The 16,506-nt window shown below is 43.7% G+C and overlaps 1 protein-coding gene across 11 annotated transcripts in view; it reads left to right on the forward strand.

Annotated features, from left to right (window-relative positions):
- LOC146491542 (nck-associated protein 5-like) overlaps positions 1-16,506 on the forward strand; it is a 183,288-nt gene that overhangs the window by 74,737 nt on the left and 92,045 nt on the right. Inside the window, exons 1-3 of one of the 11 annotated variants that reach the window (XM_085152018.1) lie at positions 5-6,310; positions 6,667-8,238; positions 8,347-13,746. The exons of 9 other annotated variants lie outside the window; for them this stretch is intronic. The gene's annotated coding sequence lies outside the window, so the exon portion shown is untranslated. Of the gene's footprint in view, positions 1-4; positions 6,311-6,666; positions 13,747-16,506 lie in introns of those variants that run through there. One more of the 11 variants, XM_085152019.1, reaches the window with a different exon arrangement.

Below are 16,506 nucleotides of genomic sequence, written 5' to 3' on the forward strand. Positions count from 1 at the left end.
AAGGAGCGAGCCGGCGTCAGCCGCTCATGACATGGCAAAAAAAGAAAGAAAGAAACCTTGTTTTCTTGTAAGATTTGATTGTGACTGAAGTACACTTGGCTTGGTTGGGGATTTAAGATGTGCATCACATGCATGCCGGCAGATTCACTGTTACCAGAGCTTTTCCCGGGTTATCCTCGTTTAGGCTTCCTTACTTTGTCCCGAGCTGCAATATTTCCAATTAATCCCCCAGAGGGGGACATGTTTCATATAGAAGGACTGCGCACATGTGCGATTTGCACTGATTTGCGAGGGGAATCGCATGTTCTGTTGCTAGTGGCAACAGCATGGGGTCAGGGGTGCTGCATAGAAAAAACAACCCACTTTGTTTCTGACTGATAACACCAGGAAACAGACAAAGTGGAGGTTAAAGAAGCCCAGCTTTGCAGGGATTTGTATGTGCAGGAATGCATAGGCTTCAATTCTTTCCTTATACACTCACTCTCTCTGTCTCGCTTGCTCAGGCAGATTAAGATTTTCTATCCAGCCCACTAATCCCACACTGAAATGAGCTGAACTGGTTGAGGTGGTGGACAATAATATGAAATATTATGTATATATAGTCTTTCCCAGTGAAGTGGCATTAAGACCTGCAGTGTCAAAGTCACGGCAGGTCAGTAGGGGGGGTCTTCCCTTATAGGCAGCCTAATTTGCAACAGACAGATAGATGCTCAGTGCTTGGTGCCTGCAGTCATCGCAGGGATGCCGGGGCGGCTTTATGTTTTTGGGCTGACTTTGTTATCTCTATAAACAGAACTGCTGGGGAATAGAGAAATGAGAGCATGGGAGAGCATGGGAGGTATCATCACTCTCTTGCTGGTGTTGTCAAAGCGCCAGAGAGAAATGCCATTCTGTCTTTTTTTGAGTTAAAGAGAGCTTTTTTTTGCCCTGGGAACTGGTGCTTTCCATCACAAGAGCAAAAAATAGCATCTGGCATGGAGTGGATGCTTTACAGCTGGGAATGCCAATGAATGTAGGCAATCTATGTGAAGGGTAACAAACAGCAGATTAAAAGGTGTTAACTTAAAGCACATTACAGTTGCAGCAGTACCCCAGTATATGAGGCACTTAGGTATATACTGAGGTATTCAGCAGCGAGCGGCCAAACAAAGCCCTAAAATCTCAGCTTCATACTTGACCCTGATCCCCCCGACACACACACACACACACACACACACACCATGTTATCTGCTATTTGTTTATGATTTCTTTTGCACCAGCACGTTCCTGACGCCAGTTTCCACCGCAAAAAAGGTAGCACCAGTATTGCAGACGTCAGAAGCACCTACGCGAACCAACCTTGATTTATTTACCCCTAAATCCTGCTGCTGGCTGGTTCTCAGAAGGCCACCAAGAAGAAGTTATTGGAAAGGATGGAAAAGGAGACAAATTGAGGGTGGACATGTGTCAGCTGTTTGGTCTAGTTTCAGTTTAGAGCGTTTATCGGGGAGCACAGGAGCAGTCATTGATATCAACCCTACCGACCAGGGGCGAGGCAGATGTGTTGCCACAGTGGGCAGTTTGAGCCTGTTGCCCTCTCTGAAACCTACCTGGGGATTACTGGATAAGAGGATTGCCAAGTGGAGGGATTTCATTTTATAGAATTAAAACTGTAATTCTCTCCATCCCAGCCATGCCACAGTGCAACCATTATTATCATCCGCCCCCCTTTCCCCCTCCGGTGCCACACTCTTTTATGACACACTTACTTCATTACTGCATCGTGTGTCCTACATTTAGCCAGCTTTGATTTAACGGTCAAAAGGAGTTCATCACGTGCTGGTGGAAGTTTTGCCATAAGTTCGTTGGTTGGAGTAAACAGTGAGTGCTGCAGTGGTTTGGATGCTGGATGCTGAGCCTAAACGACCCACATAAGCCTTCCTGGAACGTGACAACCATCCCCACTGAAGGGGAAAACAGTCAACCCTACAATATGCTGGACACGCGTGTTAGAGTTTGCTATATTTGAGGATTATTTGCATAGTTAGCTCTGAAAAAATCTATGGTTTCTTTGCCCTGTTTGTAGTGCAGCAGTAGTCCCACCACACTGCAGATTTTGGGCTGTTTTCCAGTTTTTGCTAGCAGATTGAAAAGGACTGATGCACCTTTACAGCTTCACACGTGGGCAGAATTATTTGATTTCTGTAAACAGAACAACAGAGTGTACCACAGATGCCAAAAACAGACAACTTTTGACCAGGAAACTGAGTCTTGAGTCCTGTGTGGGCCCATTTTTCAGTTTGGGGTGTTTTCAGAGGCTATTTTTGGTTATTAATAGAAGAAAATGATGGTTTGGGTTAAAATAAAGTATTTGTTGCTTATCTGAAGTTGATGCATCTACTACAACAGCCTTCAGCTGCAGGTCAAATATCTGGATTCCTCAAAATCTTCAAGAACCTCAAAGAAGTCCAGCAGCACCAAGCACTTTTGACCACTTTGACCTGGCACTTCTTCACAGCACCACCAGAGGTTGTTTGCATCTTGAACACATTTTCAGGTCACGTTGACAGCTTATGAAACAGCCTACGGGATTGCTGTTGGAGGAAAGTCTTGACAGATGACATAACCTGAGCGTTTACTTGTCAAACAAAGGCTGGGAAAAGACGACTGTATTTTCTTTCCACCAGTCTGCCCCACTCTCACTCCTGTGCATCCGATTTTCCCAACTTTTCCTCCTCCCCTTTGGTCTCCTCCCCGTATGTGGCGCTCTGTATTCAGTGACCCTCAGCTACCACTCTGGGCTCAGGTCAAACAGAATTACTGAGGAATGTCCCTCTGTTCAATGGCTGGCCCAGTGGGCCTCAGCATGGGAGCACTTCCCCTTCATTGACAGCCAGAGGACTTTCATTTTGAAGGAGGGAGGGGGTTGAGGGCTCCTTCCAGACAAACTTTCCCATATAATTCCCAGAGTCTTTGCAGCGCTGATCGGCACCGTGGAGCCGTAAGCCAGTTTAATGATGTATACGTGTGAGGCACATCTCAGGATCTCGCCCGCTTGAGTCTTGTTGAGACACTGCTTCTGTGACTACAGGCCATCCAGCTCAATTAAGGCTGCTATGAATGCATTCCTCCCCCCCCATCCCCCTCGAACTGCACATAGGATCCCTAAAACAGTATGCAGAGCTCCGTCAGGCTAATACAAACCTGTTTTTGCCAATACATCATCTGAAAAAAAAAAAAAAAAAAGCTTGGTAAAGAATCCTGACATTTTGCAAAGCAGCTATTTTTTTGGATGCAAGCAGCCACAACACATTTAATTCCAACTGAAGTCTCATGCTTTGGATGTTAACAAGTTGGAAATGCAGAACAATTGGATTATCAGATGTCTTTTTTTCTTTTTCTATCCTCCTCTGTCTCCCCGTTGGCTCAAGTTAGAGCAATGTCACTCGGGAAAAATATAAAGTTTAATGGTCTGACACAATTTATAACCAATAAAAGGCTTTTATTTGCTAGCTATCAATGGTCTATTGCATGAGCTGACTGTTTTGCCTGGAGACAAAGCATTGCCCAGACACCCTCGCTGACTGTTAATGATGTCATTAGAGCTGGAGCATTTTTGTGGTTTCTAAACAGATGAACTTGCTCCATGTGAGTTCAAAAAGGTGCGAAAACTTTGGGTTGGGGTTTTTTTTTTTTTGCATTTAAACTGCCTGTTTTCCAGTCAGAACTGGCTTAAAATATTGCCTCTGTACAGAAAGCATCTTGGCTTGCAAATTTTTTCCTTTGTAAGAGCTTTTATTGATAAGTCTTAGTGTTGGAAGGGGGGGGGGGGGGGGCAAATCCCCAAATTGGATTTGTTTTTTAGGTCATAGCACTGCATGCCAACAGTTTACAAGATAATATGGTGTTGTCCTTGTTTACTTTACACAGGCTGACACACTTTCACAGTGCGTGCACGCACCTCACAAGTTTTCTCGCTCAAAGCGGTCTAAGCCTGATTTGCCAGCGCTCCCACTTGTTTCATATTTCTCTCCTCGTCACGGTGACGCTTTCAACGGAGCGAGCCGTTTATGAGGTTGGAAAAGGGGGTCAGTGTCGTATTTGAGGTTGCATGGGGGCGTGGAATGTCAACAAACTTCAGCTCCCCTCTATCTTGGCTGTAAATTGTCGGATAATAGTGGGAGAAACATGCGGGACCGTGTCCAGAGGCTGAAGGTGTTGGCGCAGCTGGAAAGGAAATGGAGAGAGGCTGCTGGAGAAGCTCACCTTTTGAAGCTTTAAAACTCTTTTCCAAACACTTCTCTTGTTGTATTTTAGCCGTTTGGTGACAGTCTTTACTTAGAGTGAATTACGGCAGCGTGCAGATGCTTTTAACTGCTTGGTTACCAACATGCCAGAGGGCAAGAACAGGAGCGCTATGGCAATTTTGTGAACACGTAAAAGAGAATTACTGGGACCAGACATACTTAAAGATGGAAGCTACAGTGCACAGTGACTCTAAGTAAAGCGATGCAACTAAATGCATGAAAAACTGCCTTCAGCACACATGGAGAATAGTTATATTAATGCCATGGCTTTTGCAACAGCTGCCCAGGAACACTGAGGACACATATGTGTGCCCGCAGAGGTGGATTGCAGTAGAGATGGCTGATCCTTGGCTCAAATGTGTCTTGTTTGCAGCACCTTTGTCTTTATTGTATATGCAGTGGCCGTTTGTCCGCTTCTGTAAAGGGTTACTGTTTGCCTGCTTCTCTGAAAACGATGTGTTGACAGCTGTTGTAAAATACCCTGTAGCCTCTGCATGGTCTCCATGAGTCAGCAGAACCTTCTAGCATTGTAGTACAGTAGTACACATGAGTCTCTGTTCCCCATTTACCTCAGTGCAGGCTAGCCGGGGTGTGAAATACAGAACAATGGATGAAACATGTGACTTGGTTATATGTATGTGGGTGCATTTATAGCACTGAACATGCAAAGGGTGCTACATTAGCATTTGCATCTTCTGGCAGTAATGCACTGTTCAGGGTTACTGGACTTTTAAAGCTGAGAAGCCTGTGTGTAAAGGCTCACTGGAGTGGTGTTATTAAAACCTTCTGATGGTAATTTGAACATGTTTGTGCATCTTTCAGAAAAACATCCTTAATGATTATATTAATCTGAAGTCTTCTGAAAATGTTGCTTTGTGCCTAAATGTGCACCATGCTCACTTTTCCATTGAAGATGCAATACTACTGAGTTCTAGTGACCTTTACTTGTCACTTTCAACAAAGTACATCTCACAGTAGCCATGTGCAAAACTATGGCTATCTGCTACTGTGAGATCTACTTTCCATCCATCCATTTTCTTAACATCCAGTTCATGGGTCACAGGGGAGCCTACCTCAGCTGTCATGGAGTGAGAGGTGCGGTTCCCTCTGGACTTGTTGTCACCCCGTTACGCTCCAACCACGTACTTATATGTTGCATGTAGTGTGGCCTAGATCATAATTGCTTTTTTAAGACTTTCTTACAATAATTTGAGAACAAACTAAGGGTTCACGGAGATATCCTTTTGGCATCTAACGTGATCAAATAAGCAGATGTTTGAACAAGCTTCTGTATCTGTCAAAAAAATGTCATTTTCAGACTCTCCTTTCTATTACTATCTCATTCCAAACATGTCTCTATCATATCTAAAGGAGCACTTTAGTCACCTTGCCATAAACGTGATAAGGGGAGTAAGTTAGTTCTAGGAACCAGAAACTTCAATCAGCTTTTGAAAGCTGAAATGGCTCATTGGAGGAGGATTATTGAGACTTTTGACTTCAATCATTTGAGTGAAAACTGACTGGAAGTGAAAACCTTCCAGCAATGAAGCAAGTTGTTCCTTTCTGTTAATATGATGGCATCTCATCCTATGAACTTTTAATGAATACAAGGTATATGTTTGTAATCTTAAAGACGTCTTAAAGTATTTAAAGAACAATTTACGTAATAGGACCTAAGTCTGAATGACAGTGTCACTTTATCAGACCGATGAAGGCATCAGCAGTACACATACACTAAAAGGATGGAAAAACATTTGAGAGTCTTGTAAAAACTCAATGTTGATGGAAAGACTATCACAGTAACTGATCAGGTTCAGCTTCGTAGCAGATTGCTCAGCATCATCTCATTTTCCACCCAGGTCACCTGTAAATACCCAGACAAAGACATCAGCATGCCTCAAAAGAAACACTTATTAGAAGATCAAACAGCGCCTAAAATCCTCCCACACGTCGCCCTCTTAGTGTCACAAATGTTTCTGTAGCTTTCCAACACAAACCCACCCATTTCATACCACTTCGGTCAGGTAAATGGTAAATGGTAAATGGACTGGTTCTTATATAGCGCTTTTCTACTCTTCTGAGCACTCAAAGCGCTTTACACAACTTGTGCATTCACCCATTCACACCCATTCGCACAAGCACATTGATCTAAGTGCATTCTAAGTAACATTCACACACATTCATACTCCGATGGATGCATCGGAGAGCAATTTGGGGTTAATATCTTGCCCAAGGATATTTGGCATGCAGACTAGGGGAAGCCAGGAATCGAACCACCAACCTTCCGATCAGTAGATGACCTGCTCTACCACCTGAGCTACAGCCACCCTGGGTGGCTGTAGCTCAGGTGAGGAAGTAACTTTACTTCCTCACTTCCCAGGTGAGGAAGTAAAATAGCCATCTTAGTCTCTTGATTGTCGTCACTCTTCACCACATCGCCAATTTTACAATTCATTTCATCCTGTTTCTGTCTATGATAGCAGGCTTTTATTGCTGCCTTTAAGCGTGGCGTCTTGGCACACGCTGAGACATTCTTGGCCTTTAGACACAGTTGGGCTTCATCTCAAGCGTACAGAGCCTGTATAGATCTGCAGAGATGTTTTGTGTTCATCTCTGGAGAAATATAATAATTTCCCAGGGAAGAAAAAATAAAAAACTGGTTTTGTTTATCTTGTCCGTTTCACAAAAAACAGGAGAACTCCTATATCATGAGGTAATTGCAGTCTTTTGTGAAATGTGCCTCACTTAAACTCAATTATGTGTCAGAGGGTGCGACATAAGTTAGACAGCCATCACTGGGGAAAATTTTAAGCAAACACAAGATTACAACCTGTTGGACTGTGAGTATGTGGCTGGGAATGCTTTTTGATAAGCTCAGTTTTCCTTCTCTTGCCCCATTTCCACATATCCCCTCAACTGTGTTTGCTAAGGTACAGCAACAGCACCTTTCCAGTTTGGAGTCATCTCTCATTTATGAATTGCACATGAAAGATTCAAAGTTGTCTGTAAATGTGTGTGTGTGCATGTCTTTGCATATCTTTGCAAGTGTGTTTGTACATGTGTGCTCAGCCATGTGTTTAAGATTGCCCCTCCGTGTGATCATGTCTAGCCCCATCCTCATTCTTCATGAGCCACGCTGGTGAGTAAACCCTCCCGACAGACAAGAAAGGCAGGCGGGCGGGTGCTGCGGCCATTTTTAAAGCACATCTGCTCATCCGTAATGTTTCGTTTCGTCTGGACAGGAATGCATCTGTGGCTTGGAAACAATTGAGGTCAGGCCCTGCTCGCAGAATAAGAAAACATTTAGGGAGACAGACAGCCAGGCAGGCAGGGGTAATCCACGCTTGGCGAATGCATTCCTCTCAGAGGATTCCTTATGTCTGATCTTTGTTGCTTCATAAGTTTTGGAGAAGTTCTGGCCCACTAAACAGTGCATTTAAATCACCGTCTTCACTCTGATTTTGAAGATTTTTGCAGAATTATTTGAAGAGCTTCATGCCTCTGCAGGTGGCAGCTGTTGCCAGAGGCATTAAGCTATTCCACCCCATACATATTTGTGATACTGTATGTCTTAAACACCCTAAAAACACCATCAAATTTGGCACAAATGTAATCAGATGAAAACAGAAGGCATTTTCCACATATTTCTGCAACACCAACGATGATAGTGAATGGACTGGTACTTACGGAGCGTTTTTTTACTCTGTTTAAGCATTCAAAGTGCTTTCTAACTACAAGATTCATTCATTCAAGCACACACTCATAGAAATACTTTTTTCCTATGCCTAAACACTCTTACGGCCAGAGGGGCAAAATAGCGTGTGATAGCGCTGATATGTGTTGTTTAGTTTTGTGGGTGATTTACAAATGTTGCACTTGGTAGCGTCTCGCCTGTCCCCAAAGACCCAGTCGCCTTCTTTAGAAACAGCCAAACTTGGAAACTTATCTGCCAGTTCGGCAAACAGTCTGAACAGAGTAGTGGCAGGCATATCTGCTCTTTAGGAGTGCTTTCAGTTTTTCTTGACTCACCGTATCTGTAGTGGGAATTAGCATTTGAAAGAGTTCTGGCAATATGAGACGAGAGACATTAATCACTTTGACAATTTTGATTGATTGATTGAGATATATGAAAAGTTTTAGGCTTTTTTTAAAAGCTGTTTGTCCTGATGAATATCTAAGCGCAGGTTTTATGTCCTTTATGTCCACTGAAATCAAAGCGGAAACTCTTCCTATTACTTTAGGTAGGAGTGTGGTCTGTTTAACACGACTTGACTGTACTGTCTTGAAGATGGAAGATGAGGAGACACAGAAGAATTAATGAGATTTTGCTTGTCAAAGTGTCTCCAAAAGCCACATTTTAGACCTCAACTCAAGAACTTATCCACTGATTGTGCCAATTTTTCTACATAGACACTTAATAGGATAAAAGAAGCAATGACTTTTTGAGGTTTTGAATAATTCCCTGAAGTTCTTTTAAGTGGGAAAGGCAAAAAAAATTTTCACACAGTCTAGTTCACAGAGATTGCCGCCATCAATCACACGCTCCAAGATTATGTCAATGCTTAGAGTCGGAGGGGGGAAAAAAAGAAAACAAAGCTTCCCGGTGCATTCTGTCAGACTCCTGTGAAGTACCGAGGGCTAGATGTTATCTCGGAGGGAAAAGCATAAACAACTCGGAGCGCTCAACATGTTGTTGACTTTGGATTAATCTCGCTAATCGTGATCATCTCAACTCGCCTAACTACATTGCTCAGTGTAGCACACACGTGTCCAAACAAAGTCCAGTACGCAACTCCTTAAATTAAAACTAAGTATGAGTCATGATGATGAAGTTATGTATGGGTGTTGCGATGACCCACATTCTTAGTGTTTGTCAAGCACACTTTTGTCCAGATTCACATCACAGGGAGGCATTTATCATACATACTTGGTCAGACTAACAGTGTTTCTGAGTGTCTAATGCAGATTATTGCTCCACAACATCAAACAAGGACTATGTTGCTGATTAGAAACGTGTCTTTTTGGAAAATAAAGACATTATTAGGCCACATGGCAGCCTGAAAAGGCGTGCGTTCTTTGTGTGCTCACAGCAGAACCTCATCACATTTCACCTCGTCAATAATTGATGGTCTTCGGTGGTGAGGTAAGGCTCATTGTGCCGGGTTGTCTGCCTGGCTGGCTGGATGGCTGGGTGTGTGAGGTGCTGACATGTGGCTCATGTTTTTCCGCTGCCCTTCACTGCAGACGGGGGTCCGTGACGAGCGACAGGAGGTCAGGAACCAGCTGTGGCTGGGAAACGGGGGATCGCCGCGGGTCAGGCCACTCCTCGCCATCCACCGCAGTGCTTCGTGGTGATTGATTGAACCTGCCTAATGCATTGGGACCAATTGAACGGTCACAGATGTGCAAGCCCCACCCCCTCAGACGCCCGTGCAGATGAAAGTGTTTACACCGACGCTGATTTTGATGCCATCTCGGCATTTGGGGTTCGACTGCAGAAAGGAATTCCTGCGTTAAAGTCTTAAGGAAATGATGCTTTAATGATATGTTGCCTTTGTTGGCACAGGACTTTTTAATTACACATAATGAAGTGGGACTTTTTTTCAAGTTCATTTTCTCCATGAGAATGTCAGGGAACCCATGCAGAACATGAGAAATTAAAGTTGTGCAAATCCATTTCACACCCCATCTCGACTTTACTCTCTTGGCAGTTGTAACTCTGTTTTCCTGTCAGGCTGGCTTGGATGTTGTAACTTATCAAACGCATCAGTAAGCCTATTGTCCCGCACTAGGGTTTGGGACTGGGTTGATTTTTTTGGGCGGATCGGTACAGAGAAGGTTACATAACACAGCTGTAGAAGGATTAAGGATGGGAATGACTGGTCCGGAGTCAGGATCCCTCTGAAGAGGGCGCCCTATGTGGGCCATGGGGATTGCGTGCGTATCAGGGCTCTTAACCCAGCAGGAGTGCAGACGCTAATACATAAATGCATGGCAGCTCTGCTCTCATCCAAACATTTATGCATCCCTCCTGGCCACTCTGTGTACAGTTGTGGCTGAGAACGATTGAAATGTTTAGCTCCCCCATAAGCCTCGATGACAATACTAGAGAGATGGTTTATATTTATGCATCTTTTATGCATCAGGATGCATGTGTTTATGTCAAAGTGAGTAACTTCTGCAGGGAAAAAGCTGAACCAGTATGTGGTGTTTAAGAGGACAGATTAAACGCACTTGATAGCGGTGTACAGTACCGCGAGGGAAAGAGGAAACCAAAATACAGGAGACAGCGCTTCTCCCTCTTTCATTATGTGCTTAGCAGCAAACAATGTACAGTGGATTAAACCACCTGTATGGAAGAGCCGTGATAACAGTGATGAAAACACGGGCTAAACGTCTGCCTCCCACAATGTAGTTCAAAGCACAGGGCTCCACAACATGTCAGCTCAAGCTGTGATTGATCCTCTCTCGGCCCTGACAGGTCGTGTCTTTGCATGCATGCACGCCACCGCCGCTGCGACGCTAGAGGAAAGAGCGGGTGCACACGGAGGGTTTACACAGCGTCTGAGCTCAGGAGACTGAGCAGAGGAAACAGGGTTGATCTGCTGTGAATGCGGCGGGGCGGGTGTTATGTTCGCTCTGCGCTGCGCTGTCTGTCTTATCTCAGAGACGGGGCGGCGTTTGACGCTGAAGGAAATGCATGTGAAAAGGAAAGACGTGATCTGTGAGGTGTGTGGGTGGATGGCAGGTAGTGCGAGTTAAGAATGTAACAAAGCAGGTGCACAAACCAGGCATGTAAGCCAAGATTTTCATCACAAACTAGATGTTAAATCACTGTTTAAGCTTTAAGTGGACTCTACTAGAGCTGCTTTATATGATTTATAGTTCAAAATAAGATTTATTTATCTTACACAAAGCCACTGTCTGAAACCAGCTCCTTCCTTTATGAAAACTTCATCCTGACTGGTCCCGCTTTACAAACAGAGATTAAACAGCAGGTGGGTGGGGCTTCTGTGATGACTGTGCTAGGGCTAACTGCTCATTTGGAGCCAAGAGTAGAAAAAAAACTGTCTGAAACTGAGTTTGTTTGAAGCCTGAGCCTGTGACTCACAAACTAAGCTCAATATTTGAACACTTGACCATGTTTAATACAAGCATTGTAACTGTACTAAATCCACTTTAAAGTACTGCTTTTTGACATGATCAGACTACATTACAACCTCACTCTCGTTGCATTTTCATGAAGTTTCAATTTGTGTACTGAAGAGAAGTGCACTTGCAACTGGGGTTATCAGGTGGTTTGGGTATCTCCACTGGTGCTTGGTGGGATTCCCTTCTTTAGTAAGTCATCACCGCTATCAGGTGATTGCAATCAGCAGGAGAAACTGGAGGCCCACACCTCTCGCTACCGGCTGCTAAAACTCACCGAGCCAAGCTTCGTGACGGGTTTCAGTGGAGGTGGAAAGTGTGCACACGGTCAGCTGTCAGCTTGTGCTTTCATCACAAGATCAGGATGAAGAAGACAAACGCTTTCAAGTGTGAAATATATAAAGTTGGGGCTTCGAGTCCAAAGAGAATCATTCACTTTTCTGCCTCACTGAAAATGTTTTTAGCTCATTTAAAGGACATTTTTTTGTAATAAGCAAAATATCCAGGGCTGAAACTCTAAGCAAACATGGAAGTGTGTAAAACTGCAGTTTGTCAAGTGGCCACTTGAGGCTCACTCTAAGGGTCCCATATTAAAATAAACAGGATTACAGCGTGCTAATCTTCTGCAGCTATATTGGGGGTACCTGCGAGCAGCCCTAATAACACAGCCCTAATGTGTTATTAGGGCTGCTCGCATTAAGCTAACCATTAGTGAGTTTTGTCATGCTTTCTTCTAGGTCCAAAAATTCAAGATGGTGACAGCTGTAATGGTGTAGATCTAGAATCCAAAAGTCCACAAACAAAAGGGTGATGTCACTGTGGCCGCATACATCTTTTATATACAGTCTATGGGCAATAAACACAAACAATCTGACAGGTTATAAACAAAACCCAGATTATCCTGATTTATGTGGAAAGCTCTGGCTTGTCTGTTCTATTCGTGTCTTCCCACTGTGACGGATTACATGCTTTCAGTATGGTTTTGATAATTTGGCTGCATCGCTGTCCAAACTGTTGGCTGATTGTTTGCCTGCTCATGTTTCTAGCCCCTGTAAAACTTTGTTAATGTTATCATAACCACTCGAAACAACGTCCATAACTGGGAAAATAAGACCCGGCTTGTTATAAAATGGAATTACCCTTTAAAATGAGGCGTTTAGGGACCGCGTGCCTGCGTTTTGACCCGTTTGGACGACATTCATGAGAACATGTGGAGGGAAAAATGAAAACATCGTAATTAATGTGTTAACATGGCTCTTTGCATACCAAACTAGAGCCTTCTGCGAGAGATGGGCTTGAGATAAACTCCCTGACTCTAACAGCCGTCAGGTTGGACTCTGTCTGACTATTTCGGGGCCAGTTTACACAGCTGGTAAAAGTTTACGACGTGATGGATCTCGCATCCATTGGGTTTGAAATGCACATGACAAATTTAGAGTGGAATATGTCAGCCTAAACACAGGCATAAATACACACAGAGTACATTACAGATTGCATTCATGTGCGCTTGAATGCAGTTCAGATATCATATAATTCCACACCAGCGCCAACTGGATGCAAGACGTCGCCAGTGAGCGTTTTGCACTGGAATACTGTTTTGACTACCGCTCGTGCCAATTACTATAATTACGTTTAACACAGAATGTCAAATTGTTCTATATTTGGCGGCGATTTTTGCCTCCGGGCGCAGTTGGCTCATGCTCCGTTGCTCCTGGAACATGCCTGTACATAAGTGGCCTGAAACTTAACCCTTTACAGCGCTGTGACGCTCAGCCATAACACAGACTGGAGGAATGCCAGGCCGGTCCCGTTTAACAAAACAATATCTGCAGTGAGAACTTCCAGAGAGTTTTTTTTTTTAATGAAGGTGGTGTAATGGTGTACAGTGTGCTGTAATGGGAAGAGACACATTGTGTAATGTAAACACGAGTGTATTAGTCAGGTGTGGGGCATGCGTTCACACGGAATTTATGAATGCAGTAACCAATGCAGTAAAAGTCCAGAATACACACCCAAACGCACACGCGCACACACCCCTGCTTGCTTTACAGCATCGGCACTCTGCTTGTCTTCCTCCTGAATTCGTCACCGCCACATTGCGTGTTTCACAATCGGCTCGTTTAGCTCGCCTTTGTCTTAATCAGTGTTTTCCCATTAGAGGAATCACTGCAGTGGGAATGCCATCCAGGAGCAGGAGCAGAAACGTAGCCCACTTTGTATTTTTCCTGTTCAGTCCAGACGGTCGATTCATCCATCACCACCCGCCTCTGTCAGCTGTCTCTTAATCACCGAGGGGTTTTCCCTCCGACAGGTAAGCCGCTCAGAAACAACGGCGTCTTGTCAAAGACTGCGAGGCGGTGTGGAGTTGTTACTCATGAGCTATTTTTGGGGGGTTTGGATGTCTGCTATTGTTGAAGAAATGTGAAAAATATGCAGGTGATTGGGATTACTCGGGGCTGTCTGGTGTATCTGCTTCTTTATTGGGTCCCACAGCCCCACATTAGGTGTGCTGTGAAGACAAAACAGTCGGGAACAAGACTTGGACAAAAACTTTGCTCCTGAGCTGCACACCTAAGGTTTTGTAAGATGATGCAATTCATTTATTAGGTTTGGTTTTTTTGACTCATTACTGTCTTTTTTAAGTAAGTTAATTATTTTCAAGCATTTTTTAAAGCAACTATCATATTTACCTCCTAGCAGACCTGGCTTTCAAGCTGGTCTGCAGAAACATTAATAAGTGGGTGATAACACATCATGCGCCTCTTGTAATGCATGTAGAGGACTATATTTACAACAATAATGACTTGAACAGATTCACTCAGAGGCTACGCTGCCAAAGGAGGCTTTTTGATCCCCTTACACATTTGTTGTTTTCCCAGAAATACGGATAGAAACACTTGTATACTGACAAGCCTTCAGCAAACACATTCACAGTCTGGCTTGTCCTGGAGCACCGCTTCAGTTGTTGTGGATGCCTCAGGAGGGGCTTTAAAACAGGGTTTTTTATTATCCGTGCTAGTGTGCCAAGATTTATCCCATTAAAGTCTGGAATGCCCTCACGTGGGAAATGGATTGGATGTGCACAGTCAATTTCTTTGTTCAGCTCTGTGCGTATTTGTGTGGAAGAGTTTGTTATGAGTGTGTGTGTGTCTGCCTGTAAGGCTGTAGGGTCTGGCGCGAGGATGCCCAGCTTTTTTTTTCTTTTCTTTTTGTTTCCTCTGAGTTATTTTTGTCTGGATAGAACCGCGAACTCTGTTTTGCGTAGTTAGCCGACGACCTCGCCTCTTCCATATGTGTGTCTGCTGGTTTGCTTGCAGGCGTGTGTGGGTTCTGCCAAAGTTGGAGATAGATGGAGGGCAGAAGTGTTGGTTTCTTGTATAGTGAGCTGATATTGATCTTGGATATCTGATACCAACCACTTAGTAAACAAGAAATGATTAGCTAACTCGAGGAATTTGATTTGCCCAGTAGAGAGCTTGAGTGTCCTCTGATGATGATAAATTTGATTTTGCAGCTGAGGGGAGACTTCTCTTTCCATTTTCATCACAGCCTTTAGGCACGAATGAGTCTTAGGTCTTAGGTGGAGTGAGGAGTGAGTCTTAGGTGTGAAGACAGTTGTTGATGTTTTTGTAAGATAAAAGTAAGATGGAAGATGGAAACAAAACAAGAATCGCTCTAAATAAAAGGATGACTAAGTGGTTTCAGGTTTGTGAGGCATGATATCCTATTGGATGAATATCAGGATTGATTGTCTGGCAGCTGGACGTCTTTATGTTGAAGATGTTTCATCTCTCATCCAACAAAAGTCGACTCAAGGTGCTTTACATTGTAAGGTAAAGACTCCACAATAATACAGAGAAAACCCCAACTATGAATCCCCCTATAAACAAGAACCTGGAGAGACTGGGGAGGAAAAACTCCTTTTTAACAGGAAGAAACCTCTGGCAAAACAAGACTTAGCCATCTGCCATGACTGGTTGGGGATGAGGAGAGGGAGACAGGGCAAAAGACAAGTACCCATGCTGGGTGTCCCTTAGTGTATTAATAGCTAACTGTAGCAGAATGTACTAAATTGGTGACATTTTGACTAAAATTTTTGACGTGTAAAAAAAATCCAAGTGGTCCCGGGATTGATCCTTGAGGGACACCTTTAGTATGCTTGGAAAATTATTAGTGGTTGCCTGGTGACTGCATTGGATTTTTGTTTGGTTGCAGCCAGTTGCAACAACCAGCTGATCAGAGGTTGAGCCTGTAATAGCCTCAACGTCTGGGTGACCAGCTTTGATCTCAAGGTGATTTCACAGGTCGCCTGGTGTGAGGCAACCAGCCTCAAACTACTTCGGTCTGACTCAAATTGATTGCTGTTACATTGCAATCAACCTGAGTCACTCTCTGATGCGTCTCCTTGCACTATTAACAAATGCAAGAATGCAAAGGCAATGAGATTGCAAGTCCGTTCCACATAGTCAAAATAATGTAACCTCTGCCACTGTTTTCTTTCACTGCCTTTTTTAAAGCGACTGTTGTATTAAAAGCTAGAAGCTAAATGCTAATTTATGCATTTTATTGGGACAAATGTTTTGTCACTCATCCAAGTAACCTTTTTAGTCTAAAGACTTTCATAATCAACTTCATGGGATTTACTCACCTGGATGATTAAGCGTGCATTGAGGTATTTAGCACCTAAACCTAACCAGTGAAAGAAGTAAGGATAAAAAGAGAGGGAAAAATTTAATTAATGTTCAAGGTCCAAAGAAAATGGAACGAATGGGATCCTGGTTGGAAACCCAACATCCTCCTCCTCCCTATCTTCTGTTGTGATCTTTTGAGGACTCTTTCCAACTATCTGGAAACCATGGATGTAGTGCTGGCACCAAGGCCAAAGAGCTACCTTGTGGATAATGGAGACATGCAGGTGGCCTCTCATAAAATTGCATTATCAAACAGTCTGGGACAAGAATGGTTTGCATTTTCTAAGACATAGTAGAGTCCCACATGCATAGCGCTTACAGGATCAGTGGACTAGTAGAGAATGAATATGTTTTTGGGTACTTCTTGATTTGCCACTTTG

This window comes from Neolamprologus multifasciatus, chromosome 23 (assembly GCF_963576455.1).
Source record: "Neolamprologus multifasciatus chromosome 23, fNeoMul1.2, whole genome shotgun sequence".
Lineage (NCBI taxonomy): Eukaryota > Metazoa > Chordata > Actinopteri > Cichliformes > Cichlidae > Neolamprologus > Neolamprologus multifasciatus.